The 27,083-nt window shown below is 40.0% G+C and overlaps 1 long non-coding RNA gene and 1 gene segment (V, D, J or C); both read left to right on the plus strand.

Moving 5' to 3' along the window:
* The window catches only part of LOC127504263 (immunoglobulin lambda constant 7-like), a gene marked incomplete at its 5' end in the record, with an annotated part of 338,360 nt that overhangs the window by 158,157 nt on the left and 153,120 nt on the right, over positions 1–27,083 (plus strand).
* On the plus strand, positions 10,824–21,752 carry LOC127504273 (uncharacterized). The gene is made up of 2 exons (XR_007927328.1): positions 10,824–11,461; positions 21,463–21,752. It is a non-coding gene; the product is annotated as an uncharacterized LOC127504273 (long non-coding RNA).

Here is a 27,083-nt window from a genome sequence, read left to right on the forward strand (position 1 = left end):
TGCTCCAAAGCTTCCTGAAGCAGTGTTTTGAAATCGGCCATCACTAAATAATTCGTTATTTTGTTTTTTTTGGCGCACCAAAAATATTCTCGCCGCTTTATAATATTAATATTGAACCACTGTACTCATATGAACTGATTTAAATATGTTTTTAGTACCTTTATGGATCTTGAGAGAGGAAACATTGCTCCCTATGTAGGCCTCACGGAGCCATCAGATTTAAACAAAAATATCTCAATTTGCGTTCCGAAGATTAACGAAGGTCTTACGGGTGTAAAACGGCATGAGGGTGAGTTCACCATTTTTGGGTGAACTAACCCTTTAATTATATCTGATTGAAAAATGGATAAATGTCATACATAGAGTAACAACTAGAGGGCAGCATATACCTATTTTTAAACAGGGTTGGATAAATCAAGCAATAGAGCAATAGTTTAGATACATGGAACAATGATTTCTTTTTTATTTTATACTGTTTGTGCAGGTATATTTAAACATTTATCAAAGACTACTTTATGTCACAATTTAGATGTTTTTTTTGTTTGTTTTGTTTTGTTTAAAATGATCTTCTCAGTCTGTCTCTGTCTCTCTCTCTGTCCTTCCCCTCCCCCTTGCTCCCTCAGTCTCACTCAGTCTCACTCATTATCTGTGTGTGTGTGTGTGTGTGTGTGTGTGTGTTTGTGTGTCTGTCAGTTTTACACCCTTGATCAGTTTAACCCTTTTCTTGCAGACTCACTGTCCTTCAGAGTTTAGTGCCAACCCTAATCAAACACACCTGAAGCAGCTAATCAAGCCAGTTTATTTGTAGGCTACTGACAATATATTATTATATTATTAGTTTGATATTTAAGTTAATTAAAATATTAAAACACACCACAAATGATAACTTCACACTCATTTAAAATTTAACTATGACACTATATCACTATTTGGACAGGACTACTTTTCTAAATGACACGAGTTATAGTTCTTATTACCCGACAACTGTGTTTTCATGTATTGATTCAGACAAGACTATAATTTTTTTTTTTCTTCTTTTTTACAAAGGAGAGTATGTGTTTTGTAGACATGAGCATTACAGAAGTTCATGTGCTGTGTTTGCGAGCATCACGTACGATGCATGTTTTTAAATTAATTATTTATTGATATAATTCTAATTTATTCAAAACCCATATTTACATAAATTTCACATGATTTTATAAAAGTGGCTGTTTATAAAAAACTTGTATGAGTGAGCAGAAAAATCTAGACACGTACCTTACTCTTGCCTGAGACAGATATTAAAATCATCTTTGCAAGTTCCGTGATTTGGCTCTATTTATTAATTTTATAATATTTTTATTTTTACATCAAATACCACCCATACTGAAATTAAATGAAAGCATGATTTTGGTGCATAAGATTGGTTGCGCAAACAACAGCTCAGGGAGGTCAAAAAACACATGGAGAAGTGTTAGGGTAATATAACATCAGCAATCACAGAAATTCACATTACACACCCTTTTATTTTTACCCGATTTGTTTCAGGCTTCATCACAATAATGTCAAAACAGGGCAAATATAGACCTGTAAATGTATTTGTGATATTTTAAATATTGTTGCCATGGCAGCACGTCTGTAATGAAGCGGATGACTCGGGGAGATCCATTTGCAGCTTTATTAAATACACGTTGTTGTACAGGCAGGGGTCAAATACCAGCAATATCAGTGTCGGAGGCAAGACGTAGTCAGTGACAATACCAGGCAGAGGATCAGTACAGGCGGCAGACAAGACAGGGTTAACTGGTAAACAGGCAGAGATATCACAGGGCAGGCAGCAAACAGGAAACAAGGTGATCAGGCAGTCCAAGGTTATACACAGGAAATAATACACAGGAATAAACGCTCAGAAATGTTAGCCAGGGCAAAACAAGACTTCACGAAGCATTGTGGGGCATGAAGTTCTTTTATAGTCCGGGGAATATGGATCAGGTGGGAGTGTGCAATCAGTCCAGGTACGGGGTGTGGGAAATGTAGTCCATGAACAGTTAATACTCTGGTGAGGGTGCCCTCAGGTGGCGATTGGAGGGAGCCACAGAGACCGAGTTCGTGACAGAGCCCCCTCCCTCAAGCGGCTCCTGAAGCGAGGAGGCGGACGACGCCGGGGTCTTCCACGAGGACGAGGGGCCGGACGGTCCGGATGGGTCCTATGGAACTTATGGAACTCGGTGATGAGACTTGGGTCCAGGATGTCGTCAGCATTGACCCAGGACCGTTCCTCCGGGCCAAACCCCTCCCAGTCGACTAGGTATTGCAGGAGTCTGCCCCGGCGTCTGGAGTCCAGCAGCTCGTGAACTTGATAAGCCTCCTTGCCTTCCACGATGAGGGGAGGAGGTCTCTGGTCACCGGTCCCCTCTAGGTTCTCCTCTCCTCTCGGACCACCTGCGGGCTTAAGCAGAGAGACATGGAAAGTGGGTGAGATACGGTATTCTGGAGGTAATGCAAGACGGTAAGAAACTGGAGTTATTTGACGGATGATTTTGAATGGACCCACGTACCTGGGACTGAGCTTTTTACAGGAGAGTCGAAGACGGAGATCCCTGGTTGACAACCAGACCCATTGACCCGGGCGGTAATCAGGATGCGGCCGGCGTATGCGGTCAGCTTGCTCCTTTTGACACCTGACCGCCCTCTGTAGGTGCACGTGAGCCCCGTTCCACACTTCCTCACTCCTTCGAAGTCATTGGTCCACGGCCGGGAGGTCGGTGGGTTCGCCAGACCATGGGAACAGAGGAGGCTGGTAACCCAGGATACATTTGAAGGGCGTGAGTCCAGTGGCTGGCTTCTGGAGCGAGTTCTGGGCGTATTCGGCCCAGAACAGATACCGACTCCAGTCGGACTGATTCTGGTGGCAGTAGTAACGGAGATAGAGAATGAGTTCTTGATTCAACCTCTCTACTTGACCATTGGCCTCAGGGTGATAGCTGGATGTCAGACTGATGTTTATGTTGAGTTTTTGGAAGGCTGACCACAGACGTGAAGTGAACTGGGGACCTCTGTCAGAGACAATATCTTCGGGGAGACCGTAGAAATGGAATACGTAGTTGCAGAGATGCTCCGCGGTCTCAAGGGTGGTTGGTAGCTTAGGCAGAGGGATGAAACGGCAGGCCTTCGAGAATCGATCTACCACGGTGAGTATAGTGGTCTGTCCTTGAGAGTTGGGTAGGTCGGTGATGAAGTCTATGGCTATGTGAGACCAGGGGCGTTGTGGTATGGGTAAAGGGTGAAGAAGTCCGGCAGGTAGTTGACGGGGTGATTTTGTGGTCTGACAGATGGCACAGTTGTGGAGGAAAGTGATGACGTCTGACTGTAGTGATGGCCACCAAAACCGGTTATTGACGAGTTGGATGGTTGCCGCTATGCCTGGATGTCCAGCACTGGGTGATGTATGTATCAGCTGCAAGACCCTTTGACGAAGAGAGGATGGTACGTAGGTACGTGTTGCGGGGCAGTTGGCAGGAGATGGTTCTGTCTTGTGAGCGTGAGTGATTTCTGTCATAATGTGCCATTGGATGGGTGCGAGGATAATGGAGGATGGGAGAATGGGTTCGTTGGTAGGTGAAGTGGAAGTTGATTCAAACTGGCGTGAGAGTGTGTCAGCTTTCGTGTTCTTGGACCCTGGTTGATAGGTGATGGTGAATTGGAAGCGTGTGAGGAATAAAGCCCATCTGGCTTGACGATGGTTCAGACGTTTGGGGGAGCGTGAGTATTCTAGGTTGTGGTGATCTGTTATCACAGTGAAAGGGTGTTTGCTCCCCTCCAACCAATGCCGCCACTGCTCCAAGGCGGCTTTTATGGCCAAGAGCTCACGATCGCCCATGTCGTAGTTTCGTTCAGGCGGGGTGAGTTTGCGTGAGTAGTAGGCGCAGGGAAATAGCTTGGGAGGACTGCCGTGACGTTGAGAGAGAACAGCTCCGATTCCCGTGCAGGAAGCATCCACCTCCACAATGAATTCTAGTTCAGGATCTGGATGATGCAGGATAGGAGCAGACGTGAACAGTTGCTTTAACTTGTGGAAAGCCTCTGTAGAGGTGGTTGACCAGACCAGCTTGGAGTTTCCCTTTCTGAACATGGAAGTTAATGGAGCGGCGATGAGACTGAAATTGCAAATGAAGTATCGGTAGAAGTTAGCGAATCCCAAAAAGTGCTGCAACTCCTTGATTGTGGCTGGTAAAGGCCAATTCACCACTGCCTGGACTTTGTTGTCATCCATAGCTACTCTTTCAGCGCTGATGACGTACCCCAGGAAGGAGGTTGAGGTTTGATGGAACTCACATTTTTCCAATTTTTCCGGGACAGCCCGGACCTGACGAACATGATCGGGGAAAGTATCTGAGTAGATAAGGATATCGTCAATATACACTATCACCCACTTATTGAGCATGTCCCGGAAAACGTCGTTTATGAAGGCCTGGAAAATGGAAGGACTGTTGACCAGGCTGACGGGCATGACCCGGTATTCATAGTGCCCAGTGGTGGTGGAGAAGGCCGTCTTCCACTCATCTCCCTCCCTTATATGGATGAGGTTATAAGCGCTTCGGAGATCAAGTTTGGTGAAATAGCGAGCGGTTCGTAGTTGTTCTAAGGCAGCAGGAACCAAAGGTTGTGGATAACGGAACTTTACTGTGATATAATTAAGACCACGATAGTCGATACAGGGTCTCAACCCACCGTCCTTTTTTTTGACAAAGTAGAAGCCGGCTGATGCAGGAGAGGTGGATGGTTGTATAAAGCCCTTGGCTAGCTCCTCCTCGATGTATCGTTACATAGCTTTTGACTCTGGTTGTGAGAGTGGAAATATGCGACCCTTGGGAGGTGTGGACCCCGGAATGAGGTCGATGGCACAGTCACTGGTGCGGTGTGGTGGTAGTTGGGCGGCTTGAGTTTTGCTGAAGGCCTCGGAGAGATCGTGATATTTGCTGGGGAGCTGATCGGTGGGTAGCGTGGGTTCAGTTGGGTTTTGGCTTTGTGGAGACTGGAGACAGGTTCGATGACAATAATCCGACCAGTGTGTTATCTGATTGTCTGCCCAGGAAATCTGTGGATTGTGCTGGCGTAACCACGGCAACCCGAGGATGAGGGGACTCTGTGGTGAGTTGATGATGAAAAAGCGCAAAGTTTCTCTGTGCAAAGATCCAATCTGTAGTGAAATGTCGTCAGAGGTGTAATTGACCTGTCCAGTCCCCAGGGGGCGTCCGTCTAGCGCGGCCACTGATAATACAGAATCACAGGGGATTAGAGTAATGTTCTGTGACTTCGCAAAGTTCAAATCCATAAAGTTGCCAGCTGCACCGGAATCTATCATGGCAAGTGTTTGTATAGCTTTATCTTTTAATAACAGTTCTGCAGGAATTTCAATAGTAGTAGTGGTAGGAATGGGACTCACCGCAGTGGTATTTCGGCTGGATGGACAAGTAGGACACGATGCTCTCATATGACCGGCTTGACCACAATACAAACATAGCCATTGCTGGACACGTCTCTCTCTTTCCTCCAAAGACAGGTGAGTGGAGCCGATTTGCATGGGTTCAGACTCCGGGGCGACTGGTGTGACAGCGGGAAAGGATGATGTGTTCCTAGCAGGGCGTCGTGATCTAATCAGGTTGTCAATGCAAATTGCTAGATCAATTAAGCTGTTCAGCGTCCGACCTTCGTCGCGACACGCTAGCTCGGACTGGAGTTCGGTGGTCAACCCTTTGCGGAACAACAGTTTAAGCGTGTCATCCACCCACGAAGTTTGAGCAGCTAGCGTGTGGAATGTGAGAGCATAATCCGCTGCAGTCTGTTTCCCTTGGCGAAGCGCCAGCAGTAACTCACCGGCCTCCTTGCCCCCTTCAGCGTGTTCAAAGATTTCGCGGAAACGCTGCAGAAACTCCTCCAATGAGGTAAATGAAGATTGTCCATTACTCCATACAGTTGTTGCCCATTCTAGTGCTTTCCCCATCAGCAGTGAACAAACAAAAGCGATGCGACTCACGTCATTGGGATACAGAGCGGGTTGTTGTGAGATGAACAGTGAGCATTGTAGCAAAAATCCCTTGCATCTCGCCGGTGAACCATCGTATTTTTCTGGAAAGGCTAGGCGTGGGCTGCTACAGGTGGGAGTGTGCAATCAGTCCAGGTACGGGGTGTGGGAAATGTAGTCCATGAACAGTTAATACTCTGGTGAGGGTGCCCTCAGGTGGCGATCGGAGGGAGCCACAGAGACCGAGTTCGTGACAACGTCAAGCTTTAATAATATTCTTGAGAATTTTTGAGCCTCTTAACATGCTTCAAATTGCATAACACTCGACACACACATCAATATTGTCATCCAGTAGACATGGGCAAAGCCTTAGAAATGGGCAAGGGAGCAGGGGCTCTACAGCGCAACCTTTTGACAAAAGTGGGGGGGTTAGTTTAACCTACAGTCACCAAACTCGGTACACTTATTGTTCTCATTAAGCCGAACAACTTTCTTATTTACAGTCATTAGCTCTGATCAACAGGAAGTCAGATATTTTGGTTTGAATGTAGATTTATCAAACACACACAGACATAGTCTCTCTCTCTGTCCAAACTCCCCTACCCCCTCCCTCCTCCTCTCACTCCTTCAGTCTCTGTGTGTGTGTGTGTGTGTGTGTGTGTGTGAGTGAGTGTGTATGTGTATGTGTGTATTACAATCTTGGTCAGTGGTCTTTAACCCTTTTACTGATTACCCATTTATTAATGAACTGCAAATGATAACTTCACAATCCTTTGAAATTAAACCATGACACTATATCACTATTAGGACAGGACTAGTTTTCTAAATGTCGTTCGAGTTACAATTATTATTTTTACAATTAAAATTATTTTTAAATTAATTATTTATTGATTTAATTCAAATTGATTAAAATAAAACCCTCTTTAAGTAAATTTCACATGATTATAAAAGTGGCTGTTTAAAATAAACTTGCATAAGTGAGCAGAAAAATCTAGACATGTACCTTACTATTACCTGAGACTGACATTAAAATTGTCTTTGCAGGATCTGTGATTTGGCTCTATTTATTAATTTTTTAATTTTATTTTTTCATCTTATACCACACATATTGAAATTAAATGAAAGCATGCTTTTGGTGCATAAGATAGGTGCACAAACAACAGCTCAGGGAGGTCAAAAAACACATGAAGAGAAGTGTTAGGATTATACAACATCAGCAATCACAGACATTCGCATTAAGGCTGGATTAGATTTCTCAGAGCACTGTGGAGTTTGCACAAAAAATAGTATATAATTTGCTCTAGAATTTTTATAGAGGTTGTCTGAGGAAAAAAAACACAGACATGGCAGATTAGGATGATATTCTGCACTCATTTGAAATTGACTTATGACATTCTATGACATGAAAGTCATCTCAATTTAAACGATCTCATGGATGTGGCTGTTGTGGTTTGTGATCATAGGAGCATCAGCTGCTGCAGTAAATGTGGTGTGAATTTGACATAGTCCTTTTATGTTTAACTGTTTTAAATGCCCATTACCCGCTGTGCACAGTTGCCCTGAAGCCACCGGGGTGGCGGTGCCTCCGGACTTTGGCCCGTCATCGCTGCTTGCAGCTATATATTTTTTTTTTCTGTCATCCAGGGCTTTTTGGGGGCCTTAACATGCTCAAAAACTCTTGAAAATTGGCACACGCATTGGAATCTGCGGCCATTAGGACGCCGCAGAGGCTGGTACCCAGGCGTGGCAGGGGGGCTCGACAGCACCCCCTTGAACAAAGTCAGAAGTCTTGGTCCATATATCAAACACGCTTGCACGTATTTGTATGAAACTTGGTACACATATAGACCTCATCGGGCCTAACAACTTTCGTGCTCTAAGTTATACGCCACCCCAACAGGAAGTTGACTATTATGGGTTGTTTGAAAAACGCATGCTCTGGAATTTGATATACTCCTCCTAGGCGATTAATCTGATCACCACCAAACTCGGTCAGCATGAAGTCAAGACATTGATGATGAAAAATTGCCAGCGGATTTTTGATATCTCGAACGGTTTAGCCGTGGCGAGGCAACGGATTTATGGCGAGAAAAGGGAAACACGAAATGTGTTATAACGTCTGCATACATTGATTGATTTCTATGAAACTTCAGCTGTGTGTTCGTTGTAGGAGGCTGATCACATGGATGTGACTATTGTGAATCAAAGTTATAGCGCCACCAACCGGCAGCAGGAAGTGAGTCACTTTCAAAATGCTTTGAGATCACCCTCTTACTTTCACCTGATTTGCTTCAAACATCATCAGAATAATGTCAAAACATGGCAGATGTAGACCTGTGAATGTATTTGTGATATGTTAAATATTGTTGCCATGGCAACATGTCAAACTTTAATAATATTCTTTAGTGTTTTTGAGGCTCTTAACATGCTTCAAATTGCATGAAACTCGACACACCTATCAATATTGTAGACCAGTAGACATGGCCACCAGGACACCATACAGACTTTATCAAAGAATTTGCTGATTTTCTGTCAGAGTTAGTATTGGCTGCAGATAAAGTCCTTGTTGTTGGTGATTTTAATATCCATGTAGATAATAAAAAAGACGCATTAGGATTGGCATTTACAGATATTCTAAACTCTATTGGTGTTAGACAACATGTGTCAGGACCCACTCATTGTCGTAATCATACTTTAGATCTAATATTGTCACATGGAATCGATATTGATGCTGTTGAAATTCTGCAGCAGAGTGACGACATCTCAGATCATTATCTAATCTCGTGTATACTACATTTAGTCAAGGAGGCTAAACTGCCTCCATGCCATAAATATGGTAGAACCATCACTTCTACCACTAAAGATCACTTTATAAATAATCTTCCTGATCAGTTTCATCGCCTTAGCATATCAGAAAGCTTAGAAGACCTCGATGTTGTAACAGGAACTATTGCCTCTGTCTTTTCCAGCACATTAGACTCAGTTGCTCCTTTGCGCTTAAAAAAGATTAAGGAAATTAATCCAATGCCATGGTACAATGAGCACACTCGGGCCCTAAAGTTAGCAGCCAGAAAAATGGAGCGCAGCTGGAAGAAAACAAAACTAGAAGTATTTCGCATTTCGTGGAGAGAGAGAATGATTGAGTACAGAAAGGCCTTAAAATCTGCTAGATCTGCTTATTTTTCAAAACTTTTAGAAGAAAATAAACACAACCCTAGGTATTTATTTGATACAGTGGCTAAATTAACAAGAAATAAAGCTTCAACTTCTGATGTTTCCAAAGAGCACAGCAGTAATGACTTTATGAACTTCTTTACTTGCAAGATTGATAATATTAGAGAAAAAATTATAACCATGCAACCGTCTATTACAGTATCGCGTCAGATAAAAATTCAATTCATTTACTGCTTTAGGAGAGAAGAATTGTCTAAACTTGTTAAATCATCAAAATCAACAACATGTATGTTAGACCCTATACCGACTAAGCTATTGAAAGAAATGCTTCCAGAGGTTATAGATCCTCTTCTTAATATCGTCAATTCATCTTTATCACTAGGACACGTACCAAAAACTTTTAAGCTGGCTATTATTAAACCTCTTATTAAAAAAACACAACTCGATCCTAGAGAATTAGTCAATTACAGGCCAATCTCAAATCTCACTTTTCTGTCAAAAATACTAGAAAAGGTAGTATCATCACAACTATGTTCCTTTTTAGAAAGAAATAGTATCTGTGAGGTTTTTCCAGTCAGGATTTAGACCGTGCCATAGTACTGAGACTGCTCTCATTAGAGTTACTAATGATTTGCTCTTATCATCAGATCGTGGTTGTATCTCTCTATTAGTGTTACTGGATCTTAGTGCTGCATTTGACACTATTGATCACAATATTCTTTTAAATAGACTCGAAAATTATGTTGGCATTAGTGGAATTGCATTGTCATGGTTCAAATCATACTTATCTGACCGTTATCAGTTTGTAGTAGTAAACGAAGAGATGTCATATCGATCACAAGTTCAATATGGAGTACCGCAAGGCTCAGTACTAGGACTGTTGCTGTTCACTCTGTACATGCTACCCTTGGGAGATATCGTTAGGAAGCATGGCGTTAGTTTTCACTGTTACGCTGATGATACTCAGCTCTATATTTCTTCACGCCCTAACGAAACTTACCAATTCACAAAATTAACAGAATGCATAGCTGATATAAAAAATTGTATGACCAGTAATTTCCTACTACTAAATTCAGAAAAAAACAGAGATTCTAATTTTTGGACCAAAAACTTCTTCACGTAATAACCTAGAATACTGTCTAACACTTGATGGCTGCTCTGTTAAGTCTTCGTCGTCACTTAGGAACCTGGGTGTGCTCTTTGATACCAATCTTTCATTTGAAGGCCATGTTACTAGCATCTGTAAAACCGCATTCTTCCATCTTAAAAATATATCTAAACTACGACATCTGCTCTCAATGAAAAATGCAGAACAGTTAGTTCATGCGTTCATGACCTCAAGGCTAGATTACTTTAACGCTCTACTGGGTGGTTGTTCTGCTCGCCTGATAAATAAACTACAGCTCGTACAAAATGCAGCAGCTAGAGTTCTTACTAGAACTAGGAAGTATGACCATATTAGCCCAGTTCTGTCAACACTGCATTGGCTTCCTGTTAAACATTGTATAGATTTTAAAATCTTGCTAATTACTTACAAAGCACTAAAGGGTTTAGCTCCCCAGTACCTGAGCGAGCTCCTAATTCATTATAGTCCTTCACGTCTATTGCAATCTCAGAATTCAGGCCAGCTGATAATACCTAGAATATCAAAATCAACCGCAGGTGGTAGATCCTTCTCCTATTTGGCACCTAAACTCTGGAACAATCTTCCTAGCATTGTTCGGGAAGCAGACACACTCTGTCAGTTTAAATCTAGACTAAAAACGCATTTCTTTAACCTGGCATACACATAACACATTACCAATTTATATTTTCAAATCTGTTAAAGGATTATTAGGCTGCATAAATTAGGTCAGCCGGAACCGGGAACACTTCCTATAACGCCTGATGTACTCGTTACATCAGAAGAAGAATGGCATCTACGCTAATATTAGTCTTTCTGGTTATCCCGAGGTTCACCGTAGTCAACCGGATCCGGGCCGTATCCAGGTGAGACCAAGGACCTGCACCTTGACACGACCACAATGCAGCCTTGACGTATCAGCAGAGATTGAGTCAACTAGATCATCCACTGTGAGGGCCTCATCGACACGACAGCCACGACACAGTTCCTCAACACCCGTCCATACCGCCGTGATGAATACGATCCTCAATTGGATGGAACTGGAATAAATACTTTGAATGTTGCGATCCTGTCGGACTTATGATAGCTACCTGAATCGTAACAAAGCACTGTTGGCCAGAGGAGAACTGGCCCCCCGACTAAGCCTGGTTTCTCCCAAGGTTTTTTTCTCCATTCAAACACCTATTTGCCACTTGTCTGCCACCTGATGTCACCTGATGGAGTTTGGGTTCCTTGCCGCTGTTGCCTTTGGCTTGCTTAGTTGGGGACACTTGACATTTGATATTCAACAGTGCTTCGATCTGCCTGCATTGACACTATTCTTTTAAGAGCTGCTGTGCAGCCAAATAATGTACCAGTTATCAATGTAAAGCTGCTTTGACACAATCTACATTGTAAAAAGCGCTATATAAATAAAGGTGACTTGACTTGACTTGACAAAGCCTTAGAAACGGGCGTGGTGGAGGGGCTCAGTAGTGCCACCTTTTGACAAAAGAGGGGGGGTTATTTTTATCTACAGTCACCAAACTCGGTACACATATTGTTCTCATTAAGCCGGACAACTTTCTAATTTACAGTCATTCATTCATTCATTCATTCACATTTATTTGTATAGCGCTTTTCACGATACATATCGTTTCAAAGCAGCTTTACAGAGAATGCATGTCAACATTACAATTTGGAGAATGCAGTTAGCTAATAATGTAATAATTTAGGCAATTTACAATTTAATTTACAATCACTGTTAGCAATTTAATTGAAGGTAGAAGCAAAGAGCTCCTGGAAAAATGAATTACATATTAACAATAATTAGGATATATAGAAATTTGCGAATGTGCGTGTTGATCCAGATGTTGCATCTTCTGAAGTCCTCGCAGGAGTTGGCGCCGTCTCTTCAAAAGTGTTGGTCATCTAAGGTCTTCTTAAGAGACGGGCGTCCCGAGGTAAAACGGAAAAGCAAATGGAGAATAATTAGCATAGCTGCTGTTCATAACATTAAGCAAAGATAGTCATGTGCAATTGATCTGATATGAGATTCATTATGTGAATGCTTGGCTAAAAAGATGCGTCTTTAATCTAGATTTAAACTGGGTGAGCGAGTCTGAGTCCCAAACATTATCAGGAAGGCTATTCCAGAGTTTAGGAGCCAAATGTGAAAACCCTCTCCCTCCCTTAGAGGACTTAGCTATCCTAGGTACAACCAGAAGTCCAGAGTTTTGTGATCTTAAAGAGCGTGAAGGATTGTAGGGCGATAGAAGATCAGTTAAGTACACAGGAGCTAAACCATTTAGAGCCTTGTAGGTCATTAGCAGTACTTTATAATCGATACGGAACTTAATAGGTAACCAGTGTAGAGATGATAAAATTGGTGTTATATGATCATATTTTCTTGACCTGGTAAGAACTCTAGCTGCATTTTGTACTAATTGTAGCTTGTTTATTGAGGAAGCAGGGCAACCAGCTAGTAATGCATTACAGTAATCTAGTCTAGAGGTCATGAATGCATGAACTAACTTTTCTGCATCGGAAACAGATAACATATTCCGTATATTAGCAATGTTTCTGAGGTGGAAGAAGGCTGTTTTTGTAACATATGAAATATGATTTTCAAAGGACAAGTTGCTGTCTAATATAACACCCAGGTCTTTAACTGTCGAGGGTGGAGTAACAGTACATCCTTCTAAATGCAGATTGTAGTCTGAGAGATTCTGTGTACAGGTTTTTGGCCCCATAAGTAATACTTCAGTCTTATCTGAATTTAATAGAAGAAAATTACTAGTCATCCAATGTTTTACTTCTTTAACACACTCTGTCAGATTGGATAATTTAGAGTTTTCATCTGGTTGTGTTGAAATATATAACTGAGTATCATCGGCATAGTAGTGGAAACTAATTCCATGTCTTCTTATAATATTACCAAGTGGCAGCATGTATATTGAAAATAGCAGAGGGCCTAACACAGATCCTTGCGGCACTCCATAATTTACTATCGTTATCTTAGATTTTTCCCCGTTCAAATAAACAAAATAAACAGTCATTAGCTCCGACAACAGGAAGTCAGATATTTTGGTTTGAATGTGGATTTTTCACACTTTATCTCTCTCTCTCTCTCTCTCTCTCTCTCTCTCTCTCTCTCTCTGTGTGGGTCTCTGTGTGTGTGTGTGATCATACGGGCACCAACTGCTGCAGCAAATGTGGTGTATTCAAATGAATATGAAATAGTCCTTTTATGTTTAAGCGTTTTAAATGCCTATTGCCCGCTGTGCACAGCTGCCGTGAAGCCACCGGGGTGGCGGTGCCACCGGGCTTGGGCCCGCCATCGCTGCTTGCAGCTATATTTATTTATTTATTTTTTTCTGTCATACGGGGCTTTTTGGGGGCCTTAACATGCTCAAAAACTTTTGAAAATTGGCACACACATTGGAATCTGCGGCCATTAGGACACCACAGAGGCTGGTACCCGGGCGTGGCAGGGGGGCTCGACAGCGCCCCCTTGAACGAAGTCCGAAAACTTGATCCATATATCAAACACGCTTGCACGTATTTGTATGAAACTCAGTACACATCAGGCCTAACAACTTTCGTGCTCTAAGTTATACGCCACCCCAACAGGAAGTTGACTATTACGGGTTGTTTGAAAAACGCATGCTCTAGAATTTTATATACTCCTCCTAGGCGATTAATCCGATCACCACCAAACTCGGTCAGCATGAAGTCAAGACATTGAGGATGTAAAATTGCCAGCGGATTTTTGATATCTCGAACGATTTTGCCGTGGCAAGACAACAAATTTTTGTCGAGAAAAGGGAAAAAGGAAGTGTGTTATAACTTATGCATACATTGATTGATTTTTATGAAACTTCAGCTGTGTGTTCGTTGTAGGAGCCCGATCACATGGATGTGACTATTGTGAGTCAAAGTTATAGCGCCACCAACTGGCAACAGAAAGTGTATCACTTTCAAAATGCTTTGAGATCACCCTCTTATTTTTACCCAATTTGCTTTAAACTTCATCAGAATAATGTCAAGACACGGTGAATGTAGACCTTTGAAAATAATTGTGATTACTGGAATGTTGTTGCCATGGCAACACATCAAACTTTAATATTCGTTTTGGATGCTTTTGAGACTCTTAGCATGCTTCAAATTGCATGAAACTCGACACACACGTCAGGATTGTGATCCAGTAGACATGGGCAAAGCCTTAGAAATGGGCGGGGAGGGCGTTTAACCATTTTAAATGCCTATTGCCCACTGTGCACAGTTGCCCTGACGCCGCTGTAGTGGCGGTTCCACCGGGCTTGGGCCCGTCATCGCTGCTTGCAGCTATATTTATTCTTCCGCTTCTTCTTCTTCTACTACTCCCAAATGAATCACATTTTTGAGGGCCTAAACATGCTCGAAAACTCATGAAACTTTGCACACGCGTCAGAAGTGGTGAAAATTTACGTCTGTTATGGGTCTCAGAATTAGGCGTGGCAAAATGGCTCGATAGCGCCACCTACAATATCCCTTGCACCACATTTCACATACAGGTATGAAATTCAGTAGACACATGTAACAGCCCAATTCCTACAAAAAAGTCTCTTGGTGCAAAGTCTGAAAACCAACAGGAAGTCGGATATTTTGAATTTTCTCTGCAAAATTTGTGCACTTTTTGCCATTTCCAGACGTTGTACTTTAACGAACTCCTCCTAGAGCTTTTATCAGATCAACATCATATTTGGTCAGTCTAATCTAAAGGCCTTTGCAACGTTAAATTGCGAAGATCTAGAGTTTTTGCTGGAGGGCGTGTCCGTGGCAGCCTGACAAATTTCGATGTTTCACCATGAAAAAGGAAGTTTATGTAACTCGGGTATACAAAGTCGGATCAGCCCCAAACTTCACATGTGTGATAAGAGTCCTGGCCTGAAGACATCTACATGGCAATATTCAGTTACGGTCATAGCGCCACCTGCGGGCAACAGGAAATGACATGTTTTACACTGTGATTAACTCCTCATACAGATTTAACCAGAACAACATCATATTTGGTCAGTCTAATCTAAAGGCCTTAGCGATGTTAAATTGCAAAGATCTAGAGTTTTCACTAAAGGGCGTGTCTGTGGCAGTCTGACAAAGTCTGATGTTTCGCCATGAAAGAGAAAGCTGTTGTAACTCAGGCATACAATGTCCGATCTGCCCCAAACTTCACATGTGTGATAAAAGTCCTGGCCTAAAGACATCTATTTGCCAATATTCAGTTAGTCATAGCGCCACCTGCTGGCAACAGAAAATGGCATGCTTTACACTGTAATTCACTCCCAGATAACACATTTCAATATGCCATAAAGTACCAAACACACTAGAAACATGTTAAATCATGCAACACTTGGCTAAGTGCTAATGTATGCGATTAACGCCACGAAACAGGAAGTTGTTGTAACTCAGGCATACAAAGTCCGATCTGCTCCAAACTTCACATGTTTGATAATAGTCCTGGCCTGAAGTCATCTACATGGCAATATTCAGTAACAGTCAAAGTGCCACCTGTTGGCAGCAGGAAGTCTGGCACTTTGAAATGACTTGGCCATAATTCTCCTGTATTTACTCGCTTACATGCATGTCGGCCACTGTTCACTGTTTTCCTAAGGCCGCTGGGTGGCGGTGAGCCCGGGTGCGAGGGCCCTTTCATCGCTGCATGCAGCTTTAATTATTTTAATTTTTTTTTATTATTATTATTATTTTTCAACCTTTCGGGGCCTTTTGGGGGCCTTAACATGCTCAAAAACTCTTGAAAATTGGCACACATATTGGAATCTGCGGCCATTAGGACGCCGCAGAGGTTGGTACCTGGGCGTGGCAGGGGGCTCGGCAGCGCCCCCTTGAATGGGATCCGAAAACTTGGCCATAAATCAAAGACACTTGCATGTATTAGTATGAAACTCGGTACACATATAGACCTCAACAGGCCGAACAACTTTCGTGCTCTAAGTTATACACCAGCTCAACAGGAAGTCAGTTATTATGGGTTGTTTGAAAAACACATGCTTTGGAATTTGATATACTTCTCCTAGGCGATTAATCCGATCACCACCAAACTCGGTCAACATGAAGTCAAGACATCGGTGATGTAAAATTGCCAGCGGATTTTTGATATCTCGAATGGTTTGGCCGTGGCGAGGCAACGAATTTATGGCGAGAAAAGGGAAAAAGGAAGTGTGTTATAACTTATGCATACATTGAGTGATTTTTATGAAACTTCAGCTGTGTGTTCATTGTAGGAGTCCAATCACATTGATGTGACTATTGTGAGTCAAAGTTATAGTGCCACCAACTAGCAGCAGGAAGTGTGTCACTTACAAAATGCTTTGAGATGACCCTCTTTTCTTACCCGATTTGCTTTAAACTTCATCACAATAATGTCAAAACATGGCAGATGTAGACCTGTGAATGTATTTGTGATAAATATTGTTGCCATGGCAACATGTAAAACTTTAATAATATTCTTTAGTGTTTTTAAGGCTCTTAACATGTTTCAAATTGCATGAAACTTGACACACATATCAATATTGTCGACCAGTAGACATGGACAAAGCCTTAGAAACGGGCGTGGTGGAGGGGCTCAGTAGCGCCACCTTTTGACAAAAGTGGGGGGGGGGTATTTTTACCTACAGTCACCAAACTCGGTACACATATTGTTCTTATTAAGACGGACAACTTTCTAATTTACAGTCATTAGCTCCGACCAACAGGAAGTCAGATATTTTGGTTTGAATGTGGATTTTTCACACTCTCTCTCTGTCCTACCCCCCTGCCCCCTCAGTCTCACTCTCTCTCTCTCTCTCTCTCTCTCTCTCTCTCTCTCTCTCTCTCTGTGTGTGTGTGTGAGATCATATGGGCACCAACTGCTGCAGTAAATGTGGTGTATTCAAATAAATTCGAAATAGTCCTTTTATGTTTAACCGTTTTAAATGCCTATTGCCCGCCGTGCACAGTTGCCGTGAAGCCACCGGGGTAGCGGTGCCACCGGGCTTGGGCCCACCATCGCTGCTTGCAGCTATATTTTTTTATTGTGATTGATATGAATGTACCCTAGTAAAATGTCATTCAGTATAACACTATGGAAAATGGGCATTAAATTATTATTTTTTAATATACACTTAATCACAAGGTTATATGTCCATGCTTAGACTTGTACAAATATAGCTACCCAGAAAAAAATGACATTTTATTTTGAATACCACATATTTGATGCATCACAGGTACAACTCAAAATTCATAGTTTTTTTTTATACAAATACTTCCTGTCTTACACTAAAAAAAAGGGTAAAATCTATTAAAAGTATCTTTTACTTCATCCTTTGAGATTTGTTTTCATCTCTCTGAGTCAATAAAACAAAATGATTGTATTTTAATATAAAATACTGGTGTTGTACTGTATGACAATATTCTGTTACCCTGAATGACACGTATCACTACAGCCTAAAAATATTGATTAAATGTGAGTTCTTCAGCGATAACAGTACTGATCCTATGAACTATTATTAGTAGCAGCAATAGTATTTTCTTGTAGCTATTTTTTAATTTATAAAAAAAAAAACTGGAGATGTTTAAAAATGTGAGAGAGATGATCCATACGCCACACACATAAAGAACATGGATTTTACTATGCAACAGTTTATCTGACGCAAGAGGTACAATTTCATTCATGTAGGATTAAATCAGCATTGAACATTTGAAACAAAGCTATTAATTACAAAACATTTCAGAAACATTGTGCAAAAAACTAAAAAAAAAAAAAAGTCTTTAAAGGCCTTTAAAGGTCTATAGTATTCTGTAGCCTAACTGGTGTGTAACTTTTTGGACTAATAAAGCTCCATAAACTTTTCCCAGTCAAAGTTGCAGAGTTTGGAATTCCTTTGTCTTGTAGAAAATGGCTCTGGTTTGGAGATTACTGCTTGGATATCCGACTTGAAGTAGTATGTGATGTTCTTAACTTGAAGCCACGCAAATGAATTCTTTTTTTCAGCTGTTTGTTGCATGCAACTGATTTTCATCTCCTCTCCCACAACCTTCAGAACTTGACAGACAAATGGCTGGTTATCATAACTGACTATTATGAACTTTCCTTTCAAGTCCTCTCGTGGTTCACTGTCATGGAAAGGCTTTCTTCTGTTTCTGCTTTTGCATTTTGGTTCGAAAGTCCACTTCTGTTGAAGCATCGCACTGACAGGAGATGCCTGCTTGAGAGCAGAAGCAGGACACCTCCCGATGGTGGATCTTTCCAGGTTCCTTTGTGATGATCTGGTGGATTTTTAAGGTTCCTTTGACAGCTGGCAACTCATTTGGAACTTCTTCATCACATTTGTTAATCTCATCCTCAGCAATCCAGAAGTACTTTACACTTCACTGTGTTTTCTCCAGCACGGTGTAGAGATCCTTTGGGCTCTGAAGGTCACTGCCCTTTTTGACAAACTCATCTGCACAACGTTTCACAGAACCACCAACTCTGTCAGGTGTGCCTTTTCCATGGGACTTTTCAGAAAAATTCCATGTTACCTCTTTGAAACCCATGAGAAATAGAACAGTGCTCAGGAGGTAGAAATTCTTTTTATTTCTATATTGTGTGACGGGGCCATCACTCATGCAGTGTAGTGTGGTCAGGGATGGGTTTTTTTCCTTTATATCATCTAAAACAGACTTCAGATGAGCCCACATGGCACGCTCGTCATGAAATGGAGGCATAGGATTGGCATTCCTGTAACATGTGCAATAGCATCCAGTTTCCTGTTGAAATTTTTAACCAGGTCAAGCCACATGCCCGTCTCTGTTTTTTTTTTTTGTTTTTTTTTTTCACAAAATTTGTGAATGACTTTTCTCCGTTGCTTGATTTCTCCCTTTGCCACTGATGCCATGAAATCGATGCATTCTCTTCTGGTAGGGCCAGCTCTATTTCATGATAGCAACACTTTGTACAAACACGGTACATGCATTTCTTGTTCTTGAGATCACAGACAACAGAAGACAGTAATTTAGAAACACTTGAGGTTTTTAGCAACCTGCTTTGGCTCAACCTGTCAACTACAAGTTTCACATTCTCGTGATCGAGACACGCACAGGTATTGCGGTCATGTGCCTTCAGCTCTGTAATGTAAAATGGCCGCAGTCATAAAAACTGTCTGTATGAGAGTGAGAGTGTCCCATCCACCTCTGAATTGTACTCTGCATGGAGTTCTTTTAGAGATTTCATGAGTATGCACCTCTGAAACTTCTTTTTCTTTTGTGTGACAGTGTCTTTCTTCCCTGAGAGAAGGCGACTATTTTCATCTCTAATTAGAAAAGCAATGACCCGTTCTTTCCTCAAAAGAGACATTTTCTTTAGTTTTTGTGACCTAGTTTTTTCACTTAGATTGTGTTTGAATTTATTTGACCTGTGCATAGTCTTTCGTATTTTTTTTTTTTTTTTTTTTTGATTGTTTTAGTCTCATTTCCAGTTGGAGAATTTTCCTCTTTAGTTTGCGTTTTTCTTTTTGCAGCTGCCTGCAAAGCTTTGAAAGCTTTTTCACTTTTTCAGGAGTGGAGGAAGCAAGTGGTTGGTCCAGAGTTTAAGACTGAGGCTCAAGGAATTGCTCTAGTTCTGGAGTCAAGGACTCAGATGGTTGCTCCAGCTCTGGAGGTGCAGGTTCATGTTGTACTTGTACACGTTGTTCAGGGGGCTGTTCAAAAGAGTTTCCTTCAGAGGATACTGGAGTTAAGTTCATCACCACATTCATTTTATTTTTTCACGGCGCCTCCTTTGATTTAATCTCCATTGTTTTCTTTTTTTCAACATCAAATTGTTTCCTTGTATGGATTGGTGGATGATCAGGATTGATATCCTTCTTTCTTCTCTGATAACTAAAAAAAAAAAAAATAGATTTTTTTTTATATCCTATATATTTATATACCATGAAACCATGAAAACAATACCTTGCCTTTCTTCTGGCTAGTCTTTCTTCCCTAGCAGCTGGATCTGTGTTGATTTTTTATCTGTGCCATGCAGCCCGCTCCTTAGACAATGGCATCTACAGTATAAAGATAATGTGCCTTGAAATACCTTAAAATGCCATTAAATAATTGCATGATTTAAATGTTGTAAACCAGTGGTTCCCAACCACGTTCCTGGAGGCCCCCCAACACTGCATATTTTATATCTCTCCTTTGTCTGACACACCCATTTTCAGGTCTTGGAGTCTCTACTAATGAGCTGATGATCTGAATCAGGTGTGTCTGATTAAGGAGACAAGGAAAACATGCAGTGTTGGGAACCCCTGTTGTAAACTACTGAAAACGTGGGATAACAAAACCACTGTCATTCAGCATAAAGGGTGACATTGTGGTATAACATGAAACTTTTGTTGTGCTGAAGGACAAAAGCGTGATACTGAAGGACAGATTTCATACATGAACATATTTAACAGGCAGTTCCTTGGCCACCTATATAAAGTAATGGCCTTTACCTATAAAGATTATCCTTAAGTTTCATATTAAATATAGCTTTTTATAAAATAATAACATTAAAAGTATGTTTTCTGTGTTTTACTGAAGGACATGTGCTTTTGTTACAAAGGCTACTAGAGGGAGAAATAGTGAAATCATCAAATATTTCAGAGAGATTTGCTCACCTTATCCCATAGATAAAGGGTCTTCAATTGGTCCTCTTTGTGATGTCACACACTGTCACGTGATTACCATCATGTGATATGCTTTAAAATGTTTTTTTTTTTTTATCTTTGTTATACTGAATGACATTCATGAAACACAAAAGTCGGGACAAATATTATTCAAGTTTTAAAATATATTGTATATGCAGTATGTTGCCCAATGTTCTATATATTGCTGCAAACACTAGCACAATTATGCCATGGGTGTTCATTTATATTTTCAGGATGAATTTCTACATTTTAAAAACACTTTTGTCATTAGAATTTTAATCCGGACAGTTACACTGAATGACATTTTGACACTTTAGAGCTCAATAACTCTCTTAATTTAATAGTTTGCAACACAAATATTTCTGGGTCAAAAGAAGGGTAAGAGTTAAGTGATTTAATATTATATTTACACATATTTATCTTTTTACAAAGCACTGTTGGCCAGAGGAGAACTGGCCCCCCGACTAAGCCTGGTTTCTCCCAAGGTTTTTTTTCTCCATTTAAACACCTATTTGCCACTTGTCTGCCACCTGATGTCACCTGATGGAGTTTGGGTTCCTTGCCGCTGTCGCCTTTGGCTTGCTTAGTTGGGGACACTTGACATTTGACTTGACATTTGATATTCAACAGTGCTTTGATCTGCCTGCATTGACACTATTCTTTTAAGAGCTGCTGTGCAGCCAAATAATGTACCAGTTATCAATGTAAAGCTGCTTTGACACAATCTACATTGTAAAAAGCGCTATATAAATAAAGGTGACTTGACTTGACTTGACTTTATGTTAAATTAATGGCCTTCGGACAACAAATTTAGACGTCTCGTCTTTGACCTATACATCAAGCAAAATAATAATAATAAAACAAAAGCTTGGACCATAAAATATTCTAAATAATACAATTCTTCTCAACTGCTATTTTCTAGCTTAAGAATAAAGTTACAAATATTTTGTATTTCTTAAAAACGGTCTTGTATAAAGATGACTAAAGTCAAACCTTCGAAAATTTTGATTTTTAAAAAAAAAAAATAATATATATATTATATATATATATATATATATATATAACATCTTGAACTTAGGGATAACTTCCAAGTTGTCTTAAATGTGCTCAAGCACTCTGAAGTGACACCATTGATCAAAAATGTAAAGATTAATCTGTCCTGATTGTGCCTGGTGTGACTTTTTGCTGAATTTGAAATTCAGTAACAATCGTACAAAAATGATTCCAATAGGGACATCGTTTTTAATTGTATAATTAGAATATAATTTTCAGCATCATTCAGGACATATGAGATTGCCCATACACAGGCAAGCACACACTTTAACACTGAGTACAAACTCACACATAGAGATAGGCCCTGTCCCAAATGGCACAGTTCATATGCACTTACAGTCTCATGGACTTACAATGGCCGCTGCAGGCACATGTCCGTGAAGTCCACAAGACCATAGGGCAGGGTTCCTCAAATCCTGCCCTGGAGAGCCACTTTTCTGCAGAGTTTAGTTCAGACCATGATCAAACTCACCTATCTGCTATTTTCTACTAACTCTGAAGACCTTGATTACCTTGTTCAGGTGTGTTTGATTAGGGTTGGAACTAAACACTACAGAGAAGTGACCCTAGGACCGGATTTGAGGAACCCTGCTGTAAGGTGTCCCATTTGTCATTTTGAGTTTCAGAAGGGTGCTCGCGAGCGCCCCCTTTGTGGCCAATATGCACCCTTGATGCGCACTTTTGCGACAGCCTTTAAGGTGTTTTTCATTGCGTTGATCAAGGAGACAAATGAAAAAAAAATTAATAATACATTCAATCAGATAACACTAAAGCCTGTCATTTATTTCCTAATGTAAAAAAGATTTCTGGCATTAGCCAGATAGAAACCAGAACCAGAAAAAAAAAAAGGAAAAATCTGAGCTGGAAGAGACAGTAGCTAAGAACCTCACCCTCAGGCTGAGGGAAATTGTCTGCTTTCACAGAGCAGAAACCCACCTAACAATCTTGTCACCAAGGTGAGAGTAACCTAGTTAACAGGTAATTGCTTGTAGAGGACTTGCCAGCTCCACTGCGGGAGACTTCACTTAATGAGTGTGAGAACTTTGACACTTTGAACCTTCAGTCGAAGTGGTACCACCCAATAACCATATAAATAGAAGACAATGAACCTAATTGCAATCAGTGTCCTCCAGCTCTACTGTCTTTATGTTCCTACATTTTGCTCACTGTTGTTCTAATAACCTGAAGTTCAGCAGACTTTTACAACGACATCTCAATGCATCTGAATTTAGGGTGTCTTGTGTGCATTTGAGGTCCAGCACAAGTTGATGGATAGATGCTCTCTTGGTTGAATGTTAAGAAGTAAGGCTAAGTGGAGCCACACAAAAGTCACACCTCTGTTCAAACAGTTCTTGTTTCACATGTGACAGTCTTTTGATGTCTGAGGTATTTGCTGTGAACTTTGCCATTAAAAGAGCAAGGGATTTTCAGCTGGACTCTGAAGGACAACAAAATGTGGATAAGTAGGTGCTAGTGATATGTGAGAGGTCAGTAATGTGGTACTATAAAAGGGAGTAAGGTTTAGCACCTGCCAAGTAACTTCTCCATCAAATCCTTGCTACAAAAACAAACTCAAAAAGCCTAAATTCAAACTGTTCATCATATAAAGCTATCCTGTCTCTTCAGAAAATTTTGACTAAACTGCTCAATTTATATGGATTAGTATTATGATCCCTTTATGAACTTTTTGAAGCATCAGAGTGGTAGTTGCGTAGCTGTCTCTGGAGGGACAGAAAGCCCTCAGATTTCATCAAAAAGATCTTCATTTGTTTTACGAAGATGAACAAAAGTCTTACAGGTCTGGGACAACACTGGGGGAGTTAATTTGGTTCTTTAGTTGAATTTGTGGATTTGATTAAAATATCTGGATTAAGTAGTCTGGTATTACTGCATGTTCTTGTGTTCATTGGAAAAGGCAGATTGATACTCAAAACCATGATCAGCAATGCAGCGATTGGCTGGTGTCAAGACAGCAACGTAATTACATAATCATAATGTTAAAAAGGAAAAGGCCAAGCAGATAAAAGTGAAAAGTACAGTGGCAAGAAAAAGTATGTGAACCACTTGCAGAATCTGTGAAAATGTGCAAAATTTTAACTAAATAAGAGAGATCATACAAAATGCATGTTATTTTTTATTTAGTACTGTCCTGAGTAAGATATTTTACATAAAAGATGTTTACATATAATCCATAAGACAAAAAAATAGCTGAATTTATTAAAATGACCCCGTTCAAAAGTTTGTGAACCATTGATTCTTAATACTGTGTGTGGTTACCTGGATGATCTACGACTGTTTTTTTTTTTTGTTTTTTTTGTGATGGTTGTTCATGAGTCCCTTGTTTGTTCTGAGCAGTTAAACTGAGCTCTGTTCTTCAGAAAAATCCTCCATGTCCTGCAGATTCTTCAGTTTTCCACCATCTTTTGCATATTTGAACCCTTTACAACAGTGACTGAATGATTTTGAGATCTGTCTTTTCACATGGAGGACAACTGAGGGACTCAAACACAACTATTAAAAAAGGTTCAAACATTCACTGATGCTCCAGAAGGAAACACGATGCATTAAGAGTCAGGGGGTGAAAACTTTTGAACAGGATGAAGAGGTCCAAATTTTTCTTATTTCGCTTGAATATAATTTTTTTTCATTCAGTACTGCCCTTCGGAAGCAACAGAAAATACTTGCATGTTTCCCGGAAGACAAATTAAATACAATTTACCTTGATCTTCAAATTCCAAATGTTTTCACCCCCCTGTCTATTAATGCATCATGTTTTTTTCTGAAGCATCAGTGAATGTTTGAACCTTTTTTAAAAGTTGTGTTTGAGTCCCTCAGTTGTCCTCAGTGTGAAAAGACGGATCTCAAAATCATTCAGTCACTGCTGGAAAGGGTTCAAATATGCAAAAAATGCTGGAAAACTGAAGAATCTGCAGGACCTGGAGATTTTTTCTGAAGAACAGAGCTCAGTTTAACTGCTCAGGACAAAGAAGAGACTCATGAACAACCATCACAAAACAAAAAAACAGCAGTAGATCATCCAGGTAACCACACACAGTATTAAGAATCAATGGTTCACATACTTATGAATGGGGTTATTTTAATAAATTCAGCTTTTTTTTTTTTTGTCTTGTCGATTATATGTAAAAATATTTTATGTAAAATATCTTACTCAGGACAGTACTAAATAAAAAATAACACGCATTTTGTATTATCTCCCTTATTTGGTTAAAATTATTAACATTTTCACAGATTCTGCAAGTGGTTCACATACTTTTTCTTGCCACTGTATACAGTAAATGTTTGTTATTCCCAATTATTTCTATTTTTCACAATTCATAGTATTTGTACAGGCTTTACACTTTTTTTCAGTGTCAAGAGTAGCCTATTGTAATTATCAGTTAATTTAAATTTACACATGAAGCAGATTTGCAATAACCTACATGATGGCATAAACTTTAAGGGTCAAGAACATGTTTCTAATGGCATAGCAGACAGGATTTTTTTTATTGAATATGAGTTAACACAACAAAAGGTTACAAGTTCAGTAGATAAACAAGAAAAAAGAAAGGAAAAAAGGACATATTGTATGTTGTTACAATGATTGTAAAGCGTCCTTGAGTTTGCAGAAAGGCACTAAAATAAACTTATTATTATTATTATACAAACATGCATACACAAATATACATATGTATATATACATATATAATGTATAAAAACTGATTTCTTGTTTTTTAAAGATGAAATTCCAACTTTATTTTGAACAAAAGATAATAACCATAACTTGATTAGATATTAATAATGAAAAATTCCAGTATTAGTTACCTGTGAACCTTAATTTAGGTAGACACTTGTGAACCATTTATTCATGAGTTATAAACATTAATAACCTGTGAAAGTGAACCTTAATGTAAAGTGAACACATGTGAACCATTTATTAATGAGTTATAAACATTAATAATCTGTGAAAGTGAACCTTAATGTACAGTGAACACACGTGAATCATGTATTTATTAAAGCACACACAGAAGATCATTTTTTTTTCTGGTGACATTTTATTGTTGAAATATTAATAAGCAATTCATAATTATTCTTGATATCATGATAAAGGATACTGTAACTTTAGTATTTGGCCATTCATACAGTACCTGCGCACGACAGAAGCAGGAGCGCCGGAGCGGTTATTTGTTTAATATAACTACAAACTAACACAGCGATTACACATATAATATACAAACTAACACAGCGATTATAATATAAACACTTGAAAAACATAGTCTGCAATGTCACTTCAGTTAGCTTACCCATCAAATCAGTAACGTAAAACACAAAATTTCACTTCAGAGCATGTCGGAACAATACTGGTAAATGCGCCACTTCTTCTCATGAAAGTGGCATGGCTTTATTGGATGCTCACTAACGCCAACTCCTGTCACACGCCAGAACACGCATGCTTAGAGATGTAACCCTGAAAGAGTGATGTGACCTGAAAGAGTATATAAAGTATAGCCTAATATATTATTGTCACATCTAGTTTTCTATTACTATAGCTTACTATAGTTTGTTCTCCTACATTAGTTCAGTTATCTTCATAATAAAAAAATGCTGCATCTAATTCCTGCTTCCTCACTGCTCTTTACAATCAAATGTGACAATAATTGTATAATAAGCAATGTATTCTTCTTCTTCTTCTTCTTATAATAATAATAATAATAAGTAGTAGTTGTAGTAGTAGGCTATATACTTTATTATACTCTTTCAGGTTCTCATCACTGTGTGTGTTAATTCTGGCGTGTGACAGGAGTTGGCGCTAGTGAGCATCCAATAAAGCCTTGCCACTTTTCACGAGAAGAAGTCACACAGTACTGTTCCAACATGCTTTGAAGTGAAAATTTGTGTTTACTGATTTGATGGGTAAGCTAACAGAGGTGAAATCGCAGACTATGTTTTTCTAGTGTTTATATTATATGTGTAATCGCTGTGTTATAACCGCTCCGGCGCTCCCGCGCAGGTACTGCAAGTGCGGATGGCCAAAGCCAAATATCCTCAAGTTATG

This window comes from Ctenopharyngodon idella, chromosome 2 (genome assembly GCF_019924925.1).
Source record: "Ctenopharyngodon idella isolate HZGC_01 chromosome 2, HZGC01, whole genome shotgun sequence".
NCBI classification, from domain to species: domain Eukaryota; kingdom Metazoa; phylum Chordata; class Actinopteri; order Cypriniformes; family Xenocyprididae; genus Ctenopharyngodon; species Ctenopharyngodon idella.